The following is a 27,965-nucleotide window of genomic DNA, read 5'->3' as shown; positions in this document are numbered from 1 at the left end:
TTCCTTGGTTAGAGTTACCCCAAGATAGTTTATGCTATTTGTGGCTATCATGAAAGGTGATGTTTCTCTGATTTCCCTCTCTGCTTCTTTATTCTTTGTGTATAGGAGGGCTACCGATTTTTTGGAGTTGATCTTGTATCCTGCCACATTACTAAAGGTGTTTATCAACTGTAGGAGTTCTTTGGTAGAGTTTTTGGGGTCGCTTATGTACACTATCATATCGTCAGCAAATAACGAAAAGTTTAACTTCATCCTTTCCAATTCGTATCCCCTTGATCCCCTTATGTTGTCTTATTGCTATTGCTAGAACTTCAAGCACTATATTGAAGAGGTATGAAGAGAGTGGACAGCCTTGTCGCGTTCCTGATTTTAGTGGAAAGGCTTTGAGTTTCTCTCCATTCAATTTGATGTTAGCTGTTGGCTTGCTGTATATTGCTTCTATTATATTTAGGTATGATCCTTGTATCCCCAGTCTCTCCAACACCTTTATCATAAATGGGTGTTGAATTTTGTCAAATGCTTTTTCAGCATCCAATGAAATGATCATATGGTTTTTTTCTTTCAGTTTATTTATATGATGGATTACATTGATAGATTTGCGTGTGTTGAACCAGCCCTGCATCTCTGGGATGAAGCCCACTTGATCATAATGGATAATTTTTCTAATGTATTCTTGGATTCGGTTTGCCAGTATTTTATTGAGTATTTTTGCGTCAATGTTCATGAGTGAGATTGGTCTGTAATTCTCTTTCTTGGTCGTGTCTTTGTGTGGTTTTGGTATCAGGGTAACTGTAGCCTCATAAAAAGAGTTTGGCAATGATTCTTCTGTTTCTATATTGTGAAATACATTAAGGAGTATAGGTATTAGCTCTTCCTGGAAGTTCTGGTAGAATTCTGCATTGAAACCATCTGGTCCTGGGCTTTTTTTGGTAGGGAGATTTTTAATAACAGCTTCTAATTCTTCACGACTGACAGGTCTGTTTAGATTGTTCACCTGGTCTTGGTTCAACTTTGGTATATGGTACTTATCTAAAAAAATGTCCATTTCTTGTACATTTTCCAACTTTGTGGCATATAAATTTTCGTAGTAAGATCTAATGATTCTCTGAATTTCCTCTGTGTCTGTGGTTTTGTCTGCCTTTTCATTTCTGATCTTATTAATTTGCATGTTCTCTCTCTGCTGTTTGATTAATTTGGATAGGGGTTTATCGATCTTGTTGATTTTCTCCAAGAACCAGCTTTTTGATTCATTGATTCTTTGGATTGTTTTCTGTGTTTCTATTTTGTTGATTTCAGCCCTCAGTTTGATTATTTCCAGTCTTTTACTCCTCCTGGGTGAATCAGCTTCTTTTTTTTCTAGAGCTTTCAAGTGTGCTGTTAAGTCTCCAATGTGTGCTTTCTCCGTTTTCTTTAATTGGGCACTTAGTGCTATGAACCTTCCTCTTAGCACTGCTTTCATAGTGTCCCATAGGTTTGAGTATGTTGTGTCTTTATTTTCATTAAATTCAAGGAAGACTTTAATTTCTTTCTTTATTTCTTCCTTGACCCAGGGGTGATTCAGTAGTTGACTGTTCAACTTCCATGAATTTGTTGGCTTTCTGGGGGTAGCACTGTTGTTGAATTCTAACTTTAATCCATGGTGATCTGACAAGACACAGGTGGTTACTAATATTTTTTGTATCTGTGGAAGTTTGCTATGTTACCCAGTATGTGGTCAATTTTCGAGAAGGTTCCATGAGCTGCAGAGAAGAAGGTATATTCTTTCCTATTTGGGTGGAACGTTCTATAGATGTCTGTTAAGTCCATTTGATTCAATACCTCCAATAATTCTCTTATTTCTCTGTTATGTTTCTGATTGACTTCTCCATTGGTGAGAGAGGAGTGTTGAAGTCTCCTACTATTAGTGTGTGTGGTTTGATGACTGCCTTGAGTTCTAGAAGTGTTTCTTTTACATAAGTAGGAGACTTTATATTAGGGGCGTAGATATTCAGGATTGAGACTTCCTCCTGATGAATTGTTCCTGTTATGAGTATAAAATGTCCATCTCCATCTCTTCTGATTGATTTTAGTTTGAAGTCAATTTTGTTGGAAATTAGAATGGCCACACTTGCTTGTTTCTTAGGTCCGTTTGCTTGAAAAACCTTTTCCCAACCCTTTACTCTGAGTAGATGTCTGTCTTTGTGGTTGAGGTGTGTTTCTTGTAAACAGCAGAATGTTGGATCCTGTTTTCGTATCCAATCTCTTAGTCTGTGCCTTTTTATAGGTGAATTGAGTCCATTAATATTAAGTGATATTAATGACCAGTGGTTGTTGACTCCGGTTATTATTATTTTTTGTTTATTTGTTTAATAGAGTTTGTATGTGTCCCTTTTTTGAGTTAAGCTCATGAAGGGTCGCTAGATGTCTGAGTTATTGTAGGCAGTATTGGCAATGTTGGATTCCTTGGGTTGTGATTTTCCTTCTATTACTTTCAGTAAGGCTGGGTTTGTGACTACGAATTGTTTAAATTTGTTCTTATCCTGGAATATTTTGTTTTCTCCATTGATAGTGAACGATAGCTTGGCTGGGTATAGTAGTCTGGGTTTGCATCCATGCTCTCTTAGTTTCTGCAGTACCTCTATCCAGGACCTTCTGGCTTTCATGGTTTCCATAGAGAAGTCCGTGAACACCTGATTTTTGACAAAGGAGCTAAATGTTATACAATGGAAGAAAGAAAGCATCTTCAACAAATGGTGCTGGCATAACTGGATGTCAACCTGTAGAAGAATGAAAATAGATCCATATCTATCATCATGCACAAAACTCAATTCCAAATGGATTAAAGGCCTCAATATAAATCCGACCACACTGAACCTGTTAGAAGAGAAAGTGGGAAGTGGTCTGCAACACATGGACACAGGAGACCACTTTCTATGTATAACCCTAATAGCACAGATAATAAGAGCAACATTGAATAAATGGGACCTCCTGAAACTGAGAAGCTTCTGTAAAGAAAAGGACACTGAAGCTTTTCTTATATCTAATTTTAAAGAGAGTTCTTTTATGTTCTGGGTATAAATCAGAAAGTTTTTCTCCTTTCCTATAACTCACGGTTTTGAGCTCTTTCCATGGGTTTTACAGAGAAAGTTTGAATTTAGCAAGGCCCAGTTATATCATTTTCTTCCACAGATTGTACTGTAGCTGTTGTTTCTCAAAACCCATCACCAAGTTCAAGGTCACCTAGTCCTTTCCCCAGGGTTTCTTGTGAGACTTCTGGAGTTTGGCATCTATGTTCAGGTTTGCATTTAGTTATGCCACAGGTGTAAGGCTATACGAGTTTCTTTTGTGCATATGGAAGCACATGTGTTCTGGCACATTGTTGAAAGCCCGTGCCTTCTCTATTGAATCACCTTTAATTCTTTGTCCAAGATGAGTCAGTAGTGTTCATGTGATTCTTTCTCTGGGCTCTCTGCTCACTTACATTCACCTTTTTAAAGAGTCCTTTGTCATTAAGTATTATTGATCACTCTGTGCAATTGTTGATCTTGATTTATAATTGTTGAGGAATACTATTAAAACCGTGTTGCATTTTTTCCTACTGCTTTTGTTAACAATTCAAAGATGGGTTTGATTAAATAAAATTAATCTGCAAGCAGGATAATGGTCAGCAAGTAGCTAACAGGAAGTGGTAAGGAGGAGCCACGTGTAGCATGAGTTTTTAAGTGGGGGCAGAGAGAGGATGCTGGGTTGTTTGGAAGACACCAGCAAGAGGAGATGATTAGTGCCTTGCAATTCAGCCTCTCTGAGCAAGCATAATTCCACCTCAAACCTTGAGCTGTGAGTTCTTTAGATTTTAATAAAGTTTCCCTTGACTTTGAAAGAGTTGGTGCCTGAGGGAACAGAATCCCCTCAGGTTGTGGCCCTTGTGGCTGAAGTTGTTGCTAAGGGGCAGCTCCTGTAGATGATAAAACATGTGAAACAACATATAACTGTCAATCAAATTATACTGAAGAACGCCTTGCCTTTGCGTTTCTAGTAAGGTCTTTGATGGGTTTCTAAACAAGATTGACATCCCGGGAGAGTAATGAAGAAGGACTACCCCGAATGTGACCAGCAGTATCTGCTAGGCTTCTGGCCAGAGTGGAATGGGTAGGAGGAGGAGGAAGCCTGTGGGCATTGTCTTGCCCTCAGTTCTATTCCTGACCCCCATGAGGTGAGCAGCCTCCGGTGCTGAATGCCTCCTCTACTATGGTGTTTAGCACCTGTTGAGTCTAAAGCATCTAGTTCAGGGCAACTGGCCATGAACTTCAACTTTTGAAGCTATGAGGCAAAGGGAGAGTTTCCCATTTTAAATGTTGGACACAATCTTTTTTTGTTAATTAATTTTTAATGTATTTTATACACTGACCACAGTTTCCCCTCCCTCCTCCTCTTGTGTGGTGAACCTGGATGTGGAATGCAAGCCTATAAACATTGCAACAGAAAACAGGGGAGCACTAGGTCATCACGAATTCGGGGCCAGGTTTTTAAACACAGCAAGTCCTCAGCAGCTGAACTACGACTCACACCCCATAGTTTAGCACTGGGTTTTTAAAGAAGGTGACCAACTATTTACTCAGTGCCTTTCATGGGCGTATGAGTATTCAGATTGTAAAATTCCATTTCTAGTGAGCTTTTAACTCTGCTCCTATTTTTCAGTATTACATTGACTATTCTACATACACTTTAGCTGTTGCTCAGAAACATTTGAATCAGAGAGTTGTTATCAGTCACACGGATTATTGAGGCATTTATGAAATTTTGTTAAGTATATAAGTTAATTTGGAAAGAATTAAAATCTTGATGGCCTTTCAATTCATGAACATGAAATATCTCTATTTATTTGAATCTGAGATTTTATTTCACCAAATATTTTCAGACAGATGCATGTCAAGCCTGTAAATATTTCATATATCTATTTTAGTTTGTTCTATTCTAACTGCCTTTGTTTTTAGCTGGAAATTTAATTGCTAGTCGCAAAGCAATTGTTTATTGTGCAGGAGCTTGTATCCTAGTTCTGCTGTCATTCCTTATTCTATTCTAACATTTTTGGTGTCCTTTTTGACACTTTGATATTTTCTAAATATAATAAACATTTTAATTTAAATAACAACAATAAACTAACCAACTCCCCAATATATACATGTGTGTTGTGTGCGTGTGTGTATACACACGCACACACACACATGCACACACACGCACGCACACACATGCACACACACGCACACACACGCACACACACATGCACACACACATGCACACACAGGCACACACATATGCACACACACGCACACACACGCACGCACACGCACGCACACACACATGCACACACACACACGCACACACATATGCACACACACACACACACACACACACACACACACACACACACACCACTCCACTCCTGTTTTAAGGCAGGAAATCCCAGGACAAATGTGAGTCAGAGTTGTAAGACGCTGCTCTTCTCTTCCTCTTATCTTAAAGGAACAGTATCTTTTTACCCTTAATCACATGTCAGCTGAAGGTTGTGGGTAAGTTAGCAAAAAAGCCCCTCTGTATTCCAGAGCACCTATGGGATGTCACCAAAGTGCTGTCTCTTGATTGGGTAGTGCGCTCACATTAGTTGGCAAGATTACTTTTTACCTTAGACTTGTGTTGCTGTGACAGGTTACATTGATTTTCAAGTGTTGAGCAAGATGTGAAAAACTGGAATGAATCTCATTTACCCTCCAGATATAATTCCTTCTCTATATAGTTGGGTATGATTGACTTCCTTTCTGTTGAGGATTTTTACACCTATGTTCATACTGGTTATTAGATTATGGTTTACCTTTTTAATGTTTTGATCTAGTTTTTATATTAAAATAATGCTATTCTAATACAATAATGACACAGTCCTTTGTTTCTATTTTATAGACATGATTATTAAAGATGTATCATTTATCCCTTAAATATTTGATAACAGAAAACAGTTAAGTCATTGGGATGGGATACTTTCTATTTAGAAGGTTGTTTTTTTTTTTTTTTTTTTTTTGAGGGGGGTCAACCTGAAGACCAGAAAAGCGAAGCAGCCAGCCACTGGCTCTTACCTTGACCTCAGTCTGAAAACGGTGATACTACCTCCAGGAATCTCAGAATGAGGCTGAGACTGAGCGCTGTCTCCTCTCATTTTATAATCTTCTCCAGTTCTGAGATTAAGGGCTTGCATCACTATCACCTGGCTTCTATGGCAAACTAGTGTGACTACTTGAATTAAAGGTGTGTGTCATTGCTATCTAGCCTGTGAAGCTGGCCAGTGTGACTGTTTCACTTTTCTGATCTTCAGGCAAGCTTTATTTATTAAAATACAAAGGAAGGGCCACTGCACATTTCCTCCCATCCTGCTCCTACTTCGCTAGGATCACCAATTTCACTGTTCTTTATTCTTTTACAAAATAACTTTTTTTATTTATTAGATTTTTTAAAAAAAATATCAATCCAAGTTTCTACTTCCTCCCCTCCTTCCATTCCCTCCACACACCCTTCCCCCAATCCTCTCCTCAGAGAGGGTGAGGCACATGGCTTTGGGGAAGGTCCAAGGCTCTACCTACTATATTTAGGCTGAACAGGGTATACATACAAAGAGAATAGGATCCTAAAAAGATAGTACAAGCAGTAGGGATAAATCCTGGTGCCAGTGGCCCCTCAGTCTGCCCCAGAAATTCAACTGTCAACCACATTCAGAGGGACTAGTTTGATCCTATGCTTGTTCCTTCCCAGTCCAGCTAGAGTTGGTGAGCTCCTATTAACTCAAGTAAATTGTTTCAGTGGGGGAACCCATCATGGTCTTGACCTCTTTGCTCATATTCTCACTTTTCCCACTCTTCAACTGGGCTTGGGGAGCTCAGTTTAGTGCTCTGATGTGGGTCTCTGCCTCTGTCTCCATCAGTTGCTGGATGAAGGTTCTATGGTGGTCTTTAAGATAATCATCAGTCTGAACACAGGGCAAGTCAAGAGTGGGCCTCCTTTCCTCTACGTTTTAGAAGGCTGTTAACTATTTATTAAATGTCTTTATAGGCTTGTGATTGATCTAAGCAAAATTCCTTTTCTAAGTGAGTTTCAATTTTTCAGCATAATTTTAAGAAAATCACTGTGCTCTGACTGACCAACACCAGTGCTGCCACCCGAGGAGTCACCGTACTCTGACCAACACCGCTGCCGTCACCCGCGGAGTCACCGTGCTCTGAGGGAGACCAACACCGCTGCCGTCACCTGAAAAGTCACCGTGCTCTGACCAACACCGCTGCCGTCACCCGCGGAGTCACCGTGCTCTGACGGAGACCAACACCGCTGCCGTCACCCGCGGAGTCACCGTGCTCTGACCAACACCGCTGCCGTCACCTGCAGAGTCACCGTGCTCTGACGGAGACCAACACCGCTGCTGTCACCTGAAAAGTCACCGTGCTCTGTGCTCTGACCAACACCGCTGCCGTCACCCGCGGAGTCACTGTGTTCTGACGGAGACCAACACCGCTGCCGTCACCTGAAAAGTCACCGTGCTCTGGCCCAGATCAGCACCGCAGCTGTACACCTGAGACGAACAACAGAAACGGTGAGTTTTGTGCATTAACCAACTTTTTTCTGTAAAATGAGCAACTTCATGATGGAGAAAGAGTTGTCCTACTCAGTGCAAATGCCTGCAAACTGATTCGCCATGTCTCATACGTTTGCAATGACAACCCTCTCCCTTTGAGAGCAGGGCTCAAGGCCTGATGCGGCCTCTGTCCACACTTCTCACCGTGCCTGTGCCTCCGTCTGCTCCTCACACCTCACACCTGGGGTCTCACACCCGAGCCTTCTCCTGAGTTCCCAGCCTTTGATAACACTCCTTCTTTACTTAGGCCCTTCAGGTACTGTGCTGGCTGATGAGTGCACTTCCTCATGCCTCAGTCTCAATCCCTCTTTTCAGAACCCTTCTTCATCTGTGCATTCCAGCCATCTCATGTTGCCTCTTCCCTGGAATACTGCAACACTTCCCAAGCTCCATGACACCAGCACGTCCTTTCCACTGTCAACCCTCACTCGCTCTAACACGTGTTAGCCCCCAACTCAGATACTCCACATCAAAAATGCTTATTCGTGAAACTCAGTATTTAAAGATGAGATTTGACCTGTTTTCAGTGTGGTTTTGCAATAACAGAAAAGACAAGAAACTGTGACATTGAAAGGGAAATATCATTCATTTCAGAAGGCTTTGTGAGCATTGCAGGCAGGGTCTCCAGGTTCTGTGCTAAACCAAGAGACCAGTGAGAGTTTTTCGGTGTAGGTTCCATTGAAGGTAGCTAGATGTTCTTTCTGTGCCCTCTGCTCTTGCTCCTCGGCTAAAGCCACAGAACACAGACTTCAATACAAAGTCCAGAAGTTCAGCATACACCTCTGAAATGACTGGGGTGCTTTGCTTTACCCCTCATAACATCTAATAGGAAGAGGCCGTCTAGGCTTTCTTTTGACAGTAAAATTAGAAAAGGTCCTGCACTGGACTCTGTCCAATACTCAAACGAGAAGGGATGAGTTCGTCTATGGCTGCTTTGAGTGGGGAGCTAAAGTGTCTGGAAATGCCCAGGGAAGAGGCACACATCCCTGGATTAGCTATGGAGGAAGAGTCCGTGTCGCCTGCTACAGCAAGATCAATCGCTAACAGGAGAAGATGCTAAAGCTGGGGCACTTGGATGTGCTAGGAACGCAGAGGAGTAAGTTACCTGAAGACACTTCCTGTGTGAAGCACTCCATCCACAGAAAAGACTATCCCCCAAGAAATTACCAATTCATAGCTGAGGAAGCATGGACGGGAGTAGAGGGGAAATCAGCAGACTAGTTATTAGTTATTCCTTAATAAAAGGAACCAAGGCTGAGAGTTGCTTTTAGATAGTTCATATACAAGGAGGTTCTGAAACCTCCTGCCAGAAAGCAAGAAAAACAGCATCAGAACGCTGGTCTTCTTCCCATCTAACTCCTCCACCGCAGGCAGTGCCTTGGCAGATCAAAGGGACCGGGGAGGTGCCTGAAGGGCTCTGAGCGGCCAAAGATAGGAACATTTCTGTGGGAAAATAAAACTGGCATATCAAAAGTTAAGGTCAATGCCTGTAAGTCTATATAGCGGTAAATAAATTATTCAATAAGTAAATGGGAAGAATAGATAAAAGGCCACACAGAAGAGTTCTAAGTGACTTGTAAGGAGACTTTGTTGTCCAGCAATAGAGTGTACTGCAACCCCTGAGGTGTGCTCTGTGTGCACTGACCTCCTTTTCCAAGACAGTGTGGAAAGGCGAGAGAAGAAAGAAAAGAGGCTTTATGGAAGAGAAACCTTCGAAAGAGCCTTGTCCACTGTCTCCATCAAATCCCTCCTCCCCTCAGGGCACAGGGAACCCCACAGAAGAGGAGACAGAGAGAGTACAAGAATTGGAGGCGATGGAGGACATCAAGAAAGCAAAGCCCTCTAAGTGAACATGAGCCAAGCTCATATGAACTCACAGAGACTGAGGCAGTATAATGCACAGGGCCTGCACGAGTTGGTACCAGGTCTTCTGTGTTTATATTATGGCTTCCAGTTCAGTGTTTCTATGGGAGTCCTGAGTGTGTGAATTAGTGGTTCTCTTTCTTGTGCCTTCTCTGGGGTTCTTTTCCTTCTCTTTGCCTTGTCAAACTCTGATGTAATACCTTTTGTTTTATCTCATTATATTATATTATATTCCACTAGAAGTTTGTTTTATGATTAGAGGCAGAAAGGGAGTGGGTCCAGAGGGGAAGTAGGAAGAAACTGGCAAGAGTAGAGGGAGAGGAAACCATAATCAGAATATATTATGTGAGAAAAAAAAGAACTATTTTCAATAAAAGAAAAAAAGCAACAAGAGACTCATCCACAAGATCAGGGTCAATCGGAACAGTGAGAAGTCATGCTGACCTGTGGTAAAGTAAGGATCCATGCCTCAGCTTGTGGCCTTCCTCTCCCAGTCCTAATCCGGTGGTGAGAAAAACATCGGCCGAATCCCAGCTGAGGGGACTCTGACGCAGTTCACCTGCACTGTCCTCCTGTCATCACCAGGACCCGGGACAGTCTGAGAAAGCGTCATTTGCAACAGGAGCTGGGTAAAGAGGCTTCCAGAGAAGACAGCAGAGTCTGAGGACTTATCAGTCAGGTCTTATAATGTTGACTGTCGGCTCCACAGTCCTAAAAGCACTGTTATACTAACTGACCGTACATGGCAATCAGCTAGGAAGCTTAGTGTTGGTGTTATTTTGGTTTGGGTTGTGGTTTTGACTACCTCAGCAATTTGTGTATCTAAAATAATTATAAAAATAAAACATGGTTTTCAAGGTTCATTATAAGAAGAATCCAAGCTCTCATTCATCGTTCATCCTCTAACCCTGTCAGAAAAGGAGAACGCAGGGCATCCTGATGGCCCAGTCAGTTAAGTGCTGGCTACGCAAACATAGGGACCTGACTTTGATCCCAAAAACCAGGAAGAAAAGGTCTGATGGTGGAGCACTTAGGATCCTCACACAGGGAGGCAGACACAGCAGGTCCTCAGGGATCACAGCGCAGCAGTCTAGCAAGTCGGCCATCTCTCAGTCAGAGACCCTGTCTAAAAGCATGAGGTGGACCCAGTCTGAGGAATGGCTTCTGACATTGACCTTTGGCATTCACACACACACACATACACACACACACACACACACACACACACACACACACACACGTGCACATGTGTACCTGTATGGTTACATGTACTCATCCAAACATAGAGTGGGGAGAGAGGGAGGGAGAGAAGGAAAGGGGAAGGAAGAGGCAGGGGTCTAGATAGAGAAGGTGGAGGATGGAGCATTACTCTTGCCTCTGCTGCAGGGTTCTATGACGGAATAAGGGTGGAGACAAGAGAGCCAAGTGCTAGGATTGATCACATAGAACTATTTACTACGAAATAATACGATGCAGAAAGGAAGCAAATGGGAGATGGGATCTTCTGTAGTTCGGAAGAATGGGATATACCATAACATCAACGTGGGAACTTCTTTGAGGGAAACAATGTTATTTATTTCTTGATTCCACTCTACAAGTCTCATTTAAAAAGCTGCCTGACTAAGAGCATTAATAAATGAGTAATCCACACATAAACAGGCCTTTCAATCAACGTAGCCCAATGGGCCTTGGGAGCTGTTCCCGCCTACCTCGTGGTCCTCAGCAGGGTCTATCTCCAGCCGTGCCTCTGCTGCTCTCTACACGGTGTCGGAAGTCTGCAAACCCTTCAGACACGTTGTTTGACACAGAGGGCGGGAGACAGATGACAATGGCTGGAAGGAATCACAGCGTGCCACATCTCCAAAAGCTCTTTGAACTGGCTTGATCCCTGTGGGAAGGGAAGGATGACTCGAAATGTTCTTTCAGAGCCTGGGTGGCCCATGAGAGACTGCCCCAGGTCCGCTGTCTATGAGTTCAATCTGGCACAGGGGAGGGCCCTTTCCCTGTCTAGGACTGAGACAGCTCGGCTCCTGCTCCTGGCAGCAGCTTCACACACATCTGTGAACTCCACACCTGACAAAACCTTTTCACAGTCACCTTCCGTAGATGTGGGGTTGGGGCTCTGTGTCCCAGCAGGGACGGGTCAGCAGGACAGTGTGTGGTGGCAGCCAGTGGACGCCAGAATGACATCAGCCGATAAGTCCCTGTTCTAGACTCTTGAAAAGTAATTGGCATGATCTTTGAGAGAGGATCATTTTTCATTTAGGCAGGGAATATCTCTAAGTCATTATAATCTTAGCTTCAAAATAAATATGACCTCATTCAGAATAAAAAATTGGCAAGGCTAGTAATTTCAGAGAAACACATATTTTATCTCATGCTTGGGAGTAAGAGGTCTGATATTATTCTTATATCCATTTTTATGATAAAATGGGGCCCAGAGAAGTTCAGATTTGCTAAGGTCACACAGCTAATAAACTAGAAAAATGAGACTCAATCTTAGTAATTTGTTCTCTGCATCATATATGTGAAACCCAATATAAATCGTAATTAATCTCTAGCCAGATGACTTTGTACACTGGATGAACATCAGCAAAACGTGCAGGAAGCAAAATGCCCAGCGCTTAGTGCAACGTGGCAGGCTCCTTCCCCTGGAATCAGTCAGCGTGGCTTTCTGAGGCTCTGTGGAGAGAATAGCTTTTTCTCGTGGCTTTTGCTTAGCAGTCATGGAATCTAATATGGCCGATGTCAGGTGGTGAGGCTACTATCACAGGCAAGTGGTCAGGTAAATGTTCATTTTTAAGAGTTTGATTTCACACACATCAAGCCTGCTATGAGAGACTTCTACAGAGCCCCTTTTTACTGCTTCAGTTATAAGAATAACTTTTCTAATGTTTTATCAGCATATGTTAATTTGTGTAATCATAGATTTTATTTTGGTATTTTCATAAATGTACATGTTATACTTCAGTCATAGCTCCCTGCCCCTTACCTTGCCACAGCTTGTCCCCCCCCCCTTCACTACTCAGCCACCTTTCTCTTGTTCACTCGCCTCCCTTCTATTCTCAAGGCTTTTTATTTTGTGACCTGGTCAATTTCATTAGGGTTGTTTAAAGCCGCATGTGTGAGTGTTTGTCTATACGAGCATGACACCTTACTAGCCGTGTATGACTGAAGAAAAGGTCTCTCTTGTTTCCTCATCAACCGTTAACCTCAAATTCCTAATAAAGGAAAGGTGGGGTCATGAGACCTGCAATCATCCATGACAGTTTGGTGATGAGCTCAGTCTTGCGGGGAGCTTGTGCAGGTGATTATTGCTGTGATGTGTTCAAGAACACAGCAGTCTGGTCATGCCCAGACCTCAGGACTTCACACCTCTACCCTGCTTCCTCTGGTCCTTATATTCTTTCTGCCTTTTCTTCCAAGATGTCCTCTGAGCCTTGGAGTGGTGACACCAATGTCCCATTTGCAGCTGGGCATCAGCCACTCGTTTAGATGAACCAAATCCTTCATAAGCCAACAAGGCTATTGACATCTCAGCATCTGCTCTCCACCTTCCGTGCCTCTGCAGCAGAGAGCGAGCTCAGCACAGACAGTTCCAGGGACACTGGGGGTCCGGGGTTCTCCTCACACCCGAACACGACCCAGATAAGACAAATGGACTCTCCCGTGCAGTCTGTCTTCTCATATGTCTTTGTGGCTTTGCTTGGCAGCTTTAGTAGGAATAATTGGTCCAATCCCAGGCCTTTAAAAACAAATTTATAATTTTATAACATAAGCTTTTCCATGATCTACAGCCATCTGAAATTAGATGCCGTTCTTTGCCATTAGGTGATTATGCTTTTTGCAGATTAGGGAAACGAGTGAAGAGGTGAACAAGACCTCTAAACCTTTCCCAGAGAAAGTAAAGTATTTGGAAGGAGAGGCAGCATGAACAGGATGCAACCTGCTGGGGTCACAGCATGGGCCCCCACGATGCACAGTTGTAACGTATCAACTTTTTAAAAAAAAAGTCCCTTCAGTTTGATTAGTATCCTTTCATTACTGCTGAAGACAGTGATTCTGTTATGCATCCATCACCATCACTCATTTATTTTACTTAAAAATATTTTTTTATTTATTTATGTATTTATTTATTGTAATTGCAGGTCTGTCTGTGTGCATGTGTGGAATCATGTGTGTCATGGCATGGATATGGATGTCAGAAACAACTTACAGGACAATTCTCTCCGTCCTCCATGTGAAGCCAGGATTTGAACCGGGTTGTTAGAACGGGTAGCATGTACCTTTAACTGCTGAGCCATCTCTCTGGCCTCCTTTACTCACATTCAAGCAACATCCTTGTCCCTGCACCATCACTACCTGCCAAAGACTTGGGACCAGTTTTGTGACTTTAAGACTCTAGAAGAATCTCATTACAAATGGATCTATACTCCTACCAAACGTAAAATATTTATTCTAAAACAATTTATCATTATATAATTTGAAGGATTTCCTATTAGGTTTTCTGAAGGAAAGTGGATAATTAGAAATATCATCTATGGAAATAGCAGAGCTCTGATCTTTCTTAGTGCCCTAAATTCTACAGAGTATGGCTGCCCATTGAGTTTGATGATTTGAAAGATAGTACGCCCGCCAATAACCTATTAATCTGACAATGGCTTGGTGGTCTGCTTGCTTGCCCTTGATTTCCAGGAGGGCTTGCGAAGCTGGATCTGAGGGACAACTGACACACATGAGTGCTTTTCTTTGTAAAGCCCTGAACTGGAGGGGAAGTCGCTGAAGCTCTCTGAGGAACATAGAACACAATCTCTCACAGGGGCATCCTTCCTCTACCAAGGAAACACAAGCGCATTCTTCTACAAGATGGTTTTTTCTCCACTTTCTTTGGGCCTTTTTCTTTGAAGAACCAAAGTAATAACGTGGTAATTTTTGCCCATTATGCTTGATGGTCCACACATATTTCAGATGTAATTTTCCCATAAATTTCACAGTGGTAAAGTGAGAGAAGAGCCCTAAATTATTTTTTTTGATTTGAAGATAAATCATGTAATACTTTACAATCAGGAAATGTCTTGAACCTGGAACAATTCCATATAATAAGGCAATATTCCACATGACTGCAGCTGTATCCGGCCTGATATACTGTGAAACAGCACCTTTGTTAGTGTCCCCAGAAGCCCAGGTTGTCTACGACGTGGATTAAGTGACTTTGCCATGATTTGCTTAAATGTCTCTGTCTTGTGTCTCTTACACATACACATACACAAACATGCATGTGCGTATACACACAGAGGAGTGCATAACCTGTCTTTCTTCTCCTCAACTCTAGAAAAAAAATGGAACCTGGCCTTTGATATACATTTTTTCTTTAATTGCTACTAGAATATAATAACTACAAAACCATGTTCCGAGTAACCTGCACTAACATAGACCCCGGAGGTAGAGTTAACGCCTGAATCATATAAAACCTGTAACTCTCAGCACTCTCCAGTTTAACTCTATCTTTTAACTGGAGGTCCTTAATCAAGAACTTCTGTTAGAATTCTCTCTCCAGATGGGTGCTTAAAATAGGAATCAACAGAAGAACAATGTCAGATTTGTCTCAAGTCGCTATTGATATTGTTTGCCAAGCACAGACAAATGACAGGAAAGAACACCCAACATTGTTTAATGCATGCCGTCTTCACCATGACCTACAAAGGCACTAACTCCTTCTTGCTTGTGAAGTTAGACAGCTGAATCTCAGTTGACCCAGTGATGGGATTTTACTAACACATCACACTCTGAACTCTACTGGCTTGTTCCCTTCAGTTACCTTTCAACAGTATTCATGAGAGCTGGCCTCCTCTCATGACAGCTCTCTGCCGCTTCCTACCCTCTGTTACCCTCAAGCATACTAAAGTGTATCTCTTTGACTTGCTTTGGAACTAGGCGCATTAAGCTTCTGCAGAAAGGCAGAACCGGCAGTGAAGACAGCTTCACTTTCCTATGTGAAACATACCTGCCCTAACTCACTAGTATTGGAGCTTCACACTGTGGTTGTGGCCTCTATGTATTTGCTTATGTGTTTAGTCTACCTTCTTCACTCTTACGTTGACTCCACGAATCTAGGAACTATGTAGGCTTTGTTTTGGCAATCAATCAAGCCAATCAATTTTATCAAATGAAGGGAAACAGCTTCAGTACAATGTCTGACATATCGGATTTTGCAGCACTGCGGGCTCAGTCTTTGTCTCCCCATCACCCTGCCTTTTTGGTTGAGGTAGACCATGAGACATTCTATTTTCAGTTACAAGGGGCCATAATAATACATTTCCTCAGAATTGAAAGCCCAGAGAATTAAAGATTTCTGCCTGAGAGTTAGTTTCTCACGATAATGACAAGGATCAAGGTCAAGGTGGGCAAATCACTTTAAACAGATTTCAGATGAGGCCAAGTGTAAACTGATTGATATATTTCTCAGAAACAGTGGCAGCTCTGAACTGTCACGTTCGCCTAACCCCATAGACCTTTATGTTGAAGTCTAAGGCCTGGCATTTCAGAATGCAACTATGTTTTCAGACAAGGCTCTTTCTGGGGTATTAAGTTGAAATGAAATCATTAGGGAGACTCCCAACCCAGAATGAAGTCTTTATAAGAAGAGAAAATTGGGTACACAGAGACACAGAGAGCTACAACTGCTCTCTGGTAATGGAAAGGAAAAAGAACAGGCAGGGCCTGAAGACCAAGGGACAAATCTATATTATGCACGGAAGGAAGCTCAGTTCTGGAGATGGACACACACTTCGCATACAGGAAAGGCGACAATTGCAGACATAGGGGCCCGTGTAAGCTATCAAGACTCACAGAGACAGGTCAGGGCAGCCTGAGCTGGCAGACATGCACAACAGGGCAGACAGTGCTAGCAGACATACAGTAAATGCTGTTAAATTCATGTGATGTTTGACTTCTCGGATAATACTCTTGCTGACTTTGCCTCTTCTATGTATACTGACCATGGCCACAGCTGTACTGTCACTTCATAGTACAGGAACTTAAAAGCATTTACTGTTTGCAAATTATGTGCCACCTTTCTGTCATTAAGATTAATATTCAATTCATCTTCATATGCATTTGTGTGTCTGTGTATATATTATAAATTTCCTTGTTTATTTTTGTATTCCTTCGTAAAAGGTTTGCAAATAGAATATATTATTTTCAGTACAGAGTATTCTACCAATGTCCCAAAGAGTCATGGACCACATTTCTCCAGCTCTCTTTGAGTTGGTCCCTGTATATGAGGGTGTGAATTTTGATGTGATATTTCTTTTGTATTGGATAAGGGGAATGGAGTTGCAGATTGTGTAGAGACTCATGGGTGTGGTCACCAACTGTGAGTGCTACTTTTGGCATAAGGAATACATTGAGGTGTGTGTGTGTGTGTGTGTGTGTGTGTGTCAGAGAGAGAGAGAGAGAGAGAGAGAGAGAGAGAGAGAGAGAGAGAGAGAGAGAGAGAGGAGAGAGAGAGAGAGAGAGAGAATATGAGAGTTCCTCATGGTTAGAGGACCATGAATGAATTCTCAACATTACTTTCATGCCTCTCTTTCCCTTGAAGACATCCTTACATGTACTTTTAAGAAAAGCTTCAGCATTTCTGTTTCAAAGCAATAATCTATAACCCGCTCACATCATCAGTGAATATTAGCCATTATTGTGTATTAGTCTCATTTTGAATCGCTAATGCAGATAAGAAAGTCCAAAATCCTATCAGGAACGAAACAGTTAACCATACTGAGGAAACCACACCTAGAAAACAGAGTGCATGATGTCAAGGTGAAAGAAAGCTTTCGTATTAAAAATCTCTTCTTTAAGCATAGCGGCAGCTTATACTTTGGTCTTAGTAGGCAGCATTTCCTAGAAATAAACACTTCCATTTCCACTATTTTATTGGATTATTCTAGGCCACTCCTCCTCAAGAACACAGCGCTAATAAATATGGCGCCCTTTATTCCTATTCACTGTTGTCCTCTAGCAACAAGAAAGTGTTTGGTGATTTTAGAAATGCAATAAATATTTGTTTCAAATGAATTACTCCATCCTAGGTGTTGAGTGGAAATACAGCTGCACTACATGTGGTTTCTTGGAAGACCCAGGGTTGTCCAAAGCATTAGATTTCTCAATACTTAGCTTGATACATTTATAATAGCCATGAAGAAGCACAGACAAGCCTTCAAGCTCTTAAAGTAATGTGGGTGCAAATTATTGTTTTGTGTGTGGTACCTTGACTCATTTGAGCAGCTGTGTAACCATGGGGTCAAGGGTGTAACAGAGGAAATTTACTTTTGTGACATAGCATTCCGTATGTCACAACTCTGTCACTTTGGATGTCACGCTAGTTTTTGTGAGAAGATGCTTATTGAAACCGGTATTAGATAGGAAAAATAGTAGTGGCCATTGGGTTTATTGAGCTTTTCCAATATGCCTCTTCTGACCTCAGTCTTTTATGTTCATCGCTCACCTAATACTGACAGTGCTTCTCTGAGTTATCTCTTCCAGTCATTTCATATTATTGATGAGGGCTGTGGGGGCTGAGAAGTGGTTTTATTTCTGCTTTTATTATTTACAGTAGAACTTTTAAAGTTTATAGCTGCAATAAAAACACATCAGGAAAGCAGTGAGGTATGGTGGGAAAAGTCAATTGGTATAAAACACTGGTTTGGGGAGTTTTTCTTGGTCAACTCACAATCCTCTCAGGGCCTTGGTGTTCTCACGGTAATACAGAATGTGTTTTCAAATGCTCTGCAGTTTTAAAGAAAGCATTGTAAATTTCCCTTGATTTTTTTCTTGCATATATATGCTAGCCGTGTCTGTCAGGAAAAGTTCTTTGCTGTGGATTTGGATAAGTGCTTCCAAAAACTCACAGGGGAAAGGCCTGGTCACAAATACCTGGAGTGACCAGGTGACAGTGGTGCATTAGAGAGACAGACTCTGCAGGACAGAACTTAGATTATTCAGAGCATTTGCCTTTGAGGGGATTGCATTTACCTTTGAGGGGATTACCTTGGACTCAGTCCCTCTTTTCCTTCAAGCTCCTTGATCATCATGAGATAAATAGTTTCTTCTGCTACATAATCCAGCCATGACGTGCTGATTCACCCCAGGCCCTAAAGGAAAGAATCAACCAAACAGAGGATACCTCCAAAACTGTGAGCTCAAATAAACAATTTTCTCTTGTCAAGTTGAGAATCTCACACATTTGTTTTAATTACAAAAAAACTGATTATATAATTGTTCTTATTTTTCCTATTCTCTTCTTCTACTTCTCCCTTTTGTTTGGACTCGTACCATAATTATGGTGTATGACTTGGGATAAAATGAGAGCAAAATAATGGCTAAAACCTCCTTGGGGAAAACATATTCCAAAGGAAGTTTCTCTTGTTTGACTACTGTGAGGTGCAAGTTGTTCTGCCTAGTGTTCTTGTTGAATAGTTTGAGACTGCATGTGGTATTTAGCAACTGTTTCATGACTTCTCCTAAACTTCTGCCTCGTTTTCTCTGTCTCTCTCTCTCCTCTCTTCCTTCCTGCATGTTTTCATTTATAAAGTCCTATAATGAACATTTAATGTGGTTAGTAGTATGTGAATTATTGTGGGTGTTACCTGTTTTGTGTCCAGGAAACTGTGATGCTGAAGGCAAGAAGCTACTCTACAAACAAAATAAATATTACATAGCAAATCTCAGTAAGTAAAATTTAAGGGAATTTGAACTAGTCACTATGGACACATGAGGATCAACACAGAGTGTTACTGGAAGTCTTTGCTGAGGAGGTATTTTAACTGAATCATGACAATTTTGAAAAGCACTCTGGTGACACACTGGTAACTCTTCTACTCCAGGGGTCAGTGGTCTGATGACATACTGGTAACTCTTCTACTACGGGGGCCAGTGGTGGACATCTTCTTGTCCGTGCTCAAGACAAACTCACTCAACATGTGACTCAGCTTGAGTTACCTACACTGACATGCTTCTCAACTTGTTCCCCTTCTGCGGTACACCTCTACCCTGGCCCACGGTTACACAGACTAGGGTTTAAAGCTGGACAGGTGGCAGATTTTCAGTTTTAGCACACTCAGATTTAGAGAAAGAGAAATATGTAACTTTTGTCTGCGCCAATACGTGACAGAATTCACATATTTATCCATACGTGAATTTCAGTTTTTATCCATAGGCTAAAGTACTTTGTGCTCTGCCTTACGAGCAAAATCCCCTTCCTTCCACTATTTTGAAGAACAAATGATTGCTGCCTGCCTGTGACAAAGTCAAGATACAAATAAATGTAGAGTGACATCATTGGCTTTTCTCAACACTGGGCTGGAGCACCTAACAGAAACAACTTAGGGGAGGAGAGGGTGGTTCTCTGGGGCCTACATGTTAGAAGTTGTAGCCCATTATTGTAGAAAAGCTATGGTTGGCAGAAGAGATGAGTCTTCCTGTGTGGGTGATTCACATCACAAAGAATCAGGAAGCAGAAAGGAGTAAGGATATAATAAGGAAGACCCATCTCTAGTGGCCTGTGTCTGCTAGCCAGATCCCATATCCCAAAGGTTCCATGGCTTACCTGTTGAATAGCACTACTAATTAGGGACACAGATGCAAACGCATGGACATGTGACGTACGTTTCATACTCAAACCATAGCATTCTGCCCCTAGGCCTTATGGGTCCACGACCGTCTCACAGTGCAAAGCTCATTTCTTCCAACATTAAGAGTTTCCATGGAAGTCCAAAGTCTCTACCGAGGTTCAAAGCAGTCTCTCAGCCTTCAGTTTTCATAATGTAAGCAAAACAAAACAGAAAATCAAATATCTTTATGAGATTTCTGTTGGGATAGGAGAGTAGTTTGTGCATTGGATCAAGTCACTGCCGCCCCAGGATGCCTCTGCTAAAGGGTGAATATGCTGTTTCCTTTCACCGTTGGTGTTGCTTTCCATAGGCTACCCTCAGTAAACTACACTTTAAAAGTTTTAAATGGAACATTCCAGAAATAAACATTTGACAAACATTAAGGGGAAAAAAAGGTCGTGCACGTCCAATTTTCAATGGCACAACACCAAGCCTTTAGGGCCCATAGCCATCATCTGGAATCTTGGTGTCAACACCCATGGTCCTGCAGTTCTTGTAAGCTGCTTGTCAGTAACCCCCTCTCCCTAGTATGGATGATGCCAGCCTCCTTTGCCAACTCAATATCAATCATGCCTTTCAGATGGCTGCAGGAACATCAATTTCTGTACAGCCAGACCAGGAAAGGCATTTTCCTAAGCAATTCTTCTCAGGCAGGGTATACCTGTACTGACATTCTCTGTCCAGACACTCTTTTCACAGGCAGTTTCTTTTTAAAAACACACTTTTTAATGGGACTTTATTTCACAATGGAGTCATTCACAGGCAGGTTTTTGCCCTTTACATATCTTTTCTATTTTTCTAGTGAAAAGTGAAGGGTTTTTTTCTCTCTTTAATGGTGTTAATTCCCTTTAACAGTTACAGCTGTTTGTCCAGATTCACCTTGGCTGCAACTGTAAATGCATCCACTTTTCTGGGCCTTTCACAACTCCAGAAAGACTTGGAATTTAGCTATGCCATATCACTATAAAACTACTAGAGCATGTCAGTGGCAGCTTATTCGTCCTAAAATTGCTTCAGCCAGGCTAATCAGTTCAGTCCTTTGAATTCAGCCTCATCCAACTTTTCAGGACTCAGTCAAAACAGAAACACATTGTTTGCCAAAAATGTAACACAGATAGTCCCTAGCCCACTGGAGAGAGACTTCTTCTTCCCCTTTGCAGCTCAGGAACACAGTTTTCAATCACTGGCCTGTCCACTGGTACTCCTACAATGGGGTGGCAAGCATGAAGTGCAGCACTCTGGGCTTCTCCGACCCACAGATCCACTCTTGCTATATTCCTCCCAGAAATCATTTGCAAAGACCTACAGATCCCATGGTCTAGCTGGTCAGAGCAAAGGCCATTTTTCGCAGGACCCCTTCTCTGTGTTGATTACTCTTTGTCTGAGACAGAATATCTCATCAGAGAGGAGGTTGATTTTGACTTACAGTTCAGAGGATTCAGTCCAGATACAGTCTATAGATGTGGTCTGGCTTATTTCCCTCCTGGTTTATCAGCAAGCAGAGTCTCCTGGTTAGTAGTAAGATTGGACCTTAACCCAGGATCTCTACGTCCCAGAAGTCCCATGACCTCTCAAAATGGTCCTACAAGTTGGGAATCAAGTGTTCAAACATGATCCTGTGGGGGGCACTTTAACAACATTCAAACCTTCACAGGGGCACTAGGCAGTGTGAAAGGGGAAGGTTTTATTTACATATTAAAGCAGCTAGGGAACTAAGAAAGAGCACATTTAGCCAAGGCGATGTAATGAGAATACTATCTACCAGAAAAGACGGTGGCTTTGTAGTACACTGAGAGCTGGTGTACTCCACGAAAGCTTCTCCTGATGGCATTCCACACAGACTGGAAGGAGCTACTTCTGAGCACCACTTACTGAGGCTTCTCTGTAGGGTGGTTTATACTACTCTGAGCCCGAGAAATCAGTAAATTATTCTTCACAATGTCATATATGTGCTTAGCTTCTATGCAGATGTCTTGACTGTTCTGGTCATCAGCCCCCAGTGTTGAAGAAAGAAAAACTGTGTGTAGAATCATGAATGAGTGAGGGAGTTTTTTGTTGTATATTGCTCTACTATAGAGAACTTGGTAGCGAGCTAATATTATTTCTCTTCTTTCTGTAGGAACCAGTAAGCCTTGTGCAAGTGTTCCAATAGGCAAAAGGAAGCTTTCCCTTTGTGAAGCTGTGACAGCATATCAAAGACCAGATCATGTACAAAGAGTAACAGTGTATTAGCTTATGGTCTAGACGTTAACAAGTCCAAGTTGACATGCCATATGGTGAATGTATAATTCCATAGCAGAAGGTGAAAGGAGAGGGGCACAGCACTGTTTAATGACAAATACGACCCATTTCTACAACAACCGTCCCGTTCCCTTGACAACATGAGTTCTCATTTCATAAACACCTGTAGTAGTCTCTTCTCTTTGATAACTTGCATTGGCAATTGAGTTCCCAATACAAAACATTGGAGAACATAATCAATTCACAAATATTGCATATGAAAGAGGCTGTAAATTTATGTGTTTGTACATGTACATTTAAGTATATAGTCATTAATTAGAAATTGTGGTAAACAGATTCCCATCACTCAATGTACACCAAAAATTGCAGATGCCGAATAAGTCTCTTATATTTAAAGTGGAAAATTTAAATCATCTTTATATTACTTATAATACCCAGGACAAATATCTCACAGTTGTTGACTGTTCAGGGAATGTAATTTAAGAAAAAAAAAATGATTTATATATTTATACAAACAATTTATTTTGAACATTTTTAATCTACAGTTCATTGGATTTGTGAATTTAAAATCCAAGATTGCAGAGAATCAGTTGTTTTATATATAAACACATATACATATATATAATAGTGACATATATATAAACATACATATATATGTCGACTCATTTGCCACTCATTGAAATGTCGTGAATCACAACCATGAGATTCATAAATGCAAAAATAAGCATAGTTGCTTGTACTTTGTGATAAACTGGAGAGAGGTGCACGAAGTTTAAGAATATAGTCTACCATCAGAGATCACTCAGATGGGACCCGGGCATTTGGACTTATATCAAACACAGCTCACTTCTCAAAGCTCGCGTCCCTGTTTATTCCCATCCAGCCATCCTAGTCTTATCAGCTGAGAGGCTCAGCGGCCTCTTTTAATTCTTTTTTCCCAATTCTGCATCCCTAGAATATGGCGCTCTTGTGAGAAATCAGGTAATCTTCTCTTGTCTTTCTTGCCTCTTCTCCACTAGTCAGTGTTCCTAAGTGATCGCTACAGCAGCCACAGTGTGGTTTCTCGCTTGTGACCTGGGGTGACGTTAGGATGAACACACGCCCCCTTCATTTACACAGGCACGGCTTGCTCACAGCCATTTCCTGGGGCACACACATGCCAATGCCCAGTGTTTCTCAAAATACAGAAGGCACATCATTTACTCTTTTGGTTTTGAGCAGAATAGTGGATTTTCCTTCTGGAGACACAAAGAACTCAATGGTGCACATGACAATAATGGTCAAAAGCAGGAAATACTTTGGAAGAAGGAGGTAAAGTGAAAGGGAGCCTGTAATCTTAGCACGGATCTCTAACACTGCCTGATTATGCAGCAGCCACACAGCAGAACTTAGCTGCCTTGGTGTAAAACAGGAAAAACGTTGGCTGGTCTACTCCATCTGTCTATCATCTGTCTTCTGTCTGTCTATTTATCTAGAAAATGTTTCCTGCATGTTTGGTGTGTAGCAGAGACTATAACTACTCTTTTTTTAGTAGAAACTTCAAAATTTTGGTTAGATAAAAAAAAAAAATATATGTCTATTTTTTTATGTATTTCTTTTGCAATAATCTGATTCTAGTCAATTCTGCCATTCCATTGGCAAAGTTCTCATTGTGTTGTTATTTTGCTTTCTTCTAGGCTGTTATAAAAAAAAACCCTACTTTCTTTTTCCTTGTGCCAGAGTCTGTAGTCAGTAGATAGGTGTGGAACAAAATTTCTTTGACTTTTTTATGGCAAGGAATCAGTTATGATATGCCTTTGAGGATTTACAGATTGAGTATGTGTGATAAGAAAATTTAATTAGTTAATGAAATAACAGAGATAGTTTTACATTGTGATTATTCATAATCAGTATTGTCCTTTAAATGTGGTAATCAGCATATGTGAATCTTGATCAGTTGACTTCCTTAATGTAATCAAATCCAGTGCTGTTGTAGTCATCATTTGATTTCATGTGCAAAAACATCATGGTATACACTTTTGAATATAAATAATTTAAACAATTAAACATTCAGATTTACTTGGTTGACAGGGGAAGTTGTCAGGGTTGGAAACACAAGTGACTTATCAGAGGCAGAAAAGGAGGAGGAAATGAGGTCCATGGGACTGGCAGGGAGGGAGCCTTTCTTGATGTGTTGTGGGGTCTCCAACGGGAGGTTCCAAGGCGCTCTCTGCTCTTCTCCCTGGTACCTGCCCCACCTGGTTGCCTCCTAAGTTTGGAAAACTTGGAGAGAGTTTCTATGGAGGAAGGAATTCTCGACCCTTCAGGATGAATGGGTTAGACTGAGAAGAGTCATAGTTAATGAGAGTCCAAGAGAAAGGTCAAAGGGCAACTGTAGGTTAAGCCTTGTGGGTAAAGTTCTGATGAAGGACTTTAGGTCTGAGGGATGGGGGCGTGTCATCCTATCAGTGTGGAAGTTGATCAGATGAAACTGGGCCTGAAATGGAATGAAAGGGTCGAGGAAGAGTATTACCAACTGTGTTCTGAATGGTAAAACACAAAGTTTGTCTAAGCTTCACAGAATCACTTGGTTAACATGCAAACGCTGCGGGATGAGTTAGATTGTTTGCACACGTGAATACATTTGCTTTCTTCATCTTTTAATTGTAGTTTAAAGTGGCTTAACTTAACATTTGGTGCCTTCTGGCTGACAGGATCACTATGAAGCTCCAGACTCCAATCCTAGCAGGAAGTTTACTCACCCTACTCAGAGGAACTCATTTTTTTAAGTTGCCCTGTGAGCTTTGACCTTTCACCTCAGATTGCATTCCTAAAGAAATGCTGTTCCTATTACTTCCTAGTGAAAAAAATGCAATAAAATATTACATAATTATTTTTTGTTATGTGTTCAATTTTTTCAGTAGCTATAAGAACAAGTATTTCGAGAGGTCTAAGCTACTTTTCAAGTGAGTGTTTGGGGAATAAAAAAAAAAAAACAGAAGAGGACGATGCTCCTGGAATGTGGCTGTTCAGCAGGAGAGTGCATTATTAATGCGGTTGGAAATCAGTTCATTATTTGATATGAAACAAAACACACAAGGCAGCAATATTGGCTTTCTTCCTTGCTTTATGGACACTGAAAAACGATGTGGCTTTTAAAGTACATATTGTGGTTTTTCTCTAGGGAGAGAAACTGTTTTGTCTTAATTTTATTTCTAAACTTTCTGTGGCTTTTTTAGGTGAGCGAGGGGTACTTAAGGGTTCTAGCTTACATCCAGTTATCAAATCAAAACAGAGAAGAATGGAGGGAGAGAAGAAAAAGAATATTGACACTTTTTTATTTCATTATTTCCAACATATGGGAATTTATTTGAGAGGTAGCATTTGTGAAACATGGATTGTGTGAGTGTGTGTGTGTGTGTGTGTGTGTGTGTGTGTGTGTGTGTGTATATATGTGATTGTGAGGCTGAATGGCTTTGATTCCTGAGTCATTTGTCACTAGGGGATGAAAGCATTTTTCATGTGGATTTGTTTTATATTAAAGTTTTTCAGAGAAGAAAGTGTGTACTCAGTGACTATTAACATGAATGCAGATATGACTTTGATGTTCATCTGCACACAGTAGAACCCTATTGCGAGTTCCTTATATCTCAGAGAATTTTTTATGACCATAAGAGAGAAAGAAGTCAATCTCCAGTATTGTAACAGTATGCTTTTAGAGTAGAGATCTTGTTGTTGACTGCTTGAATTCCAGTTCTGGCTTCTTTCCCGAGTTCTCTTGTCTATAAAATAGTCATGATAACAATGTTCATTTCCTATGCTGTTGTGCGCACTCAGCAGTGCCGTGTTTGTAGAGCACAAGGGACAGTTTGGTGCACACTACTATGGGTCCTGCTAACAAAGGTACCTCCATTTTCCCTCCAGGAAGTTGGGGCCATTTGAATATAAAGAACACATTTCTTTCAGGTCACAAAATTCCCATGCTAATTTGCAATACTTGATATTTTTCATAATCCTTTGATAATCATTTTTAAGTAGTTGCCCCAAGCTATGTGATTATTTTTGTGGTTCTTAGATACTGATAGTATCCTCCAAATTTCTACTTTTAAAACATGTGTACCGTGAGGCATGAGCAGGACTTTCGTCCAGCAATATTTAGATGGAGAAAGGGTCTCGGCTGTGATGGTAATAACTGCACAGGCCCTAGCTAAGAAATTAAGTCTATCCTTCTGGAGGCCATGGCATTGAACAGTGGCCAGGATTATCCTTACCTTTTCCAAATATGAGGTCAAAAGTGAGACAGATAAAGAAAACCACAATTTTCCTGTTCCCTTTTGTTATCCGTGACCACGTAGAATTTGCAAGATAAGATAGTACATTTATGTCCAATCTTTTCCACTCATTTTTATTTAAAAATAAAAAACAACGTGATCTCCTTAAATAACCACTAACCTGATATCTCATTTATCTAAAAACAAGCAAACTAATAAATAAAAATGCCACGCAGTCAGTTAGCTTCTGAGTTGTCATCTCAGGAAAATGCTGCGTCTGAGCAGTCAAGTCTTCTGGAGAGCCTTAAGAATCCTGTAACTGTCGCGTCACCTAGCCTTATGCCTGTAAAATAGCTCTTGGACCTACCTATTAAAAATTAAAAGTGTATTCACTTTTGAATTTGATTCAAAGTTGGAGTTGATGTTCTCCAACTGAGAAGTGCGCCCACCTCTGTCCCGAGCAGTGTGGCTATGTGTCCCGCCTGTGTCCATCACGTCCCAGCTTCGTCCAGAGCTGTCGGTGCACCGCTGACTCTCCAACGCTCTGTGCTCAGCAGGCCAGAAATGAGAAAAATGCTCACCCATGTCTTCGGGTGTTTTGTTGTTCTTTAAACTGGGACTCTTCTAAGTTGGGTTTTTGGAGGAAAAGAAGCATCCAGTGCTCATTTTTCAGCAACTTGTGGAATATTATTTTAACTATCTAAAGATGTGTTAATCCGTTTATGTTGCAGAATGTTACTTTGCGTAAAATGTGTTACATTTGTTTATGCTGCATTTTTTAACAATGTTAAGATAAGTTGCTTTGCCTGCCTAAAGCACCTGATTGTTCTAATAAGAAGCTGAAAAGCCAGTAGTTACACAGCAGAGGAGCTGGTGGGCAGAGAGAATAGGTAGGAGGAGGAATCTAGACTCAAGAGAGAGGGGAGGAGAGAACAAAGGAGAAAGAGAGGCCACCAGGGCCAGGCAGCCACCAGCTACCAGCCAGCCAGACAAGGAGTAGGACATACAGAATAAAAGGAAGATAAAAATAAATCTCTGAGACAAAACATAGATGAAAAGAAACAGGATAGAATAAGTTACAAGAGCTAGTCAGATACAAGCCTAAACTAAGACCAAGCATTCATACCTAATAATAAGTCTCCATATCATGATTTGGGAGTTGGTTGTTGACCCAAAAGATAGCCTGCTGCAACTTGTGGGGAAGCTTCACACGGTATTAAATAGAGAGAAAGGGGGTGTTAATGAGGGGAGAAAGAATTAGTCTTTCTCTTCTCTTTCATTTATTTATTACTTCAA

General features: G+C 41.2%; 1 protein-coding gene across 5 annotated transcripts in view; it reads left to right on the top strand.

Annotated features, from left to right (window-relative positions):
* The window catches only part of Inpp4b (inositol polyphosphate-4-phosphatase type II B), a 735,560-nt gene that overhangs the window by 229,539 nt on the left and 478,056 nt on the right, over window positions 1-27,965 (top strand). For all 5 annotated transcript variants that reach the window (XM_087900452.1, XM_087900453.1, XM_087900454.1 and 2 more), the window contains exon 3: window positions 7,129-7,609. The gene's annotated coding sequence lies outside the window, so the exon portion shown is untranslated. The remainder of the gene's footprint in view (window positions 1-7,128; window positions 7,610-27,965) is intronic.

Source organism: Myodes glareolus, chromosome 22, assembly GCF_982192425.1.
Source record: "Myodes glareolus chromosome 22, mMyoGla1.1, whole genome shotgun sequence".
In the NCBI taxonomy this organism is placed as follows: Eukaryota; Metazoa; Chordata; class Mammalia; order Rodentia; family Cricetidae; genus Myodes; species Myodes glareolus.
This window is presented reverse-complemented; position numbering and strand designations above follow the sequence as displayed.